We start from the raw sequence: 1,367 nt of genomic DNA, 5'->3' as shown, positions 1-1,367 counted from the left end.
AGGGTGAAATTCACAAAGCACATTATTATCACGTGTGAGTTTAGGAACTGAAAGAAGATTACGGGTCACAGATGGAACTCGAAGAACATTGCGAAGATGAAGACTCCTATTGGCATGTCTAGTGAGAAGAGATGCTTGACCAATATGAGAGATGTGCATACCTGCTCCATTGGCGGTGTGGATCTTGTCGGAGCCATGATAGGATTCACGAGTGTGAAGCTTCCCCATCTCGCTGGTCAGATGCTCTGTCGCCCCAGAGTTCATGTACCAGTGTGGATCGATGGAGTAGGACTGAGTGTGTCCCTGTTGCTTCTGCGGCGCGGGACGATCAGCCATGGCGACCTGACGGGCATTGTTGCGTGTATCTTTGCCGTCATTGCCAAGACCAAGGAAGCTTCGCTGGAAGCGCTTATGACACTTGGAGGCCCAGTGCCCATCGCGGCCACAAAGCTGGCACACACGTGGACCGCCAGCCCCCGGTAAGGTCGCAGTAGGTGGGGGGGGGGGCGAGGCGGGCGACGGTGGCAGCCCCAAGGGAGACCGGGGTGATGAAGAAGAGCGGCCACCCTTGGTGGCGGCGTTGGCCGAGAGGGAGCCAGTGCCCCTGGAGCAGCGTGTCTCGACCCGTTGCTCAGTGAGAAGGAGCCGAGAGAAAACCTCGTGTGCCAGCATGGGTGTCGAGTTGCCCCGCTCGTTGATGATCTCGACTAAGGCATCATACTCCTCATCAAGACCATTGACAATAAACGAGTTGAACTCGGAGTCGGTGAGGGGCTGTCCAATGGAGGCCAATGTGTCGGCGAGGCCCTTGACCTTGTTGTAGAACTCAGTGGCAGTGGAGTCAAGCTTCTGACACTCTCCAAGCTGACGACGGAGTGCAGAGACACGAGCCTGGGACTGCGCTGCAAAGGTTCGCTCAAGGATGATCCAGGCCTCATGAGACGTCTTCGCGAAGACAACAAGTCCGGCAACTGCCGGCGAGAGCGACCCCTGGATGGAGGAGAGGTTCGCCTGGTCCTGCCCCGTCCAGACGCGATGGGCCGGATTGTAGACCGGACCGTGCACGCTGTCTACCAGTGCGGGTGGGCAGGGAAGCGATCCGTCGACGTAGCCTAGCAGGTAGTGACTCCCCAAGAGCGGGAGAACCTGCGCACGCCAGAAGATGTAGTTGTCGGCGGAGAGCTTGATGGTGATGAGATGACCGAAGTGAACCGGCGGCGGCGAAGACGATCCCATCGAGGGGGCTGCCTGGGGTGCAAACACCATGGAGGCAGCCGGAGGCACCGAAGCCGATGCGGGAGGAGGCGGGACCGCAGCCAGGGCGGACGCCGCAAAGCTCGCGGCCGGGTCGGACGCCGCAAGGCCCG

Source organism: Triticum dicoccoides, chromosome 2B (genome assembly GCF_002162155.2).
Source record: "Triticum dicoccoides isolate Atlit2015 ecotype Zavitan chromosome 2B, WEW_v2.0, whole genome shotgun sequence".
Classification (NCBI taxonomy): Eukaryota; Viridiplantae; Streptophyta; class Magnoliopsida; order Poales; family Poaceae; genus Triticum; species Triticum dicoccoides.
The sequence above is the reverse complement of the archived record's forward strand: the minus strand, read 5'-3'. Positions refer to the sequence as shown.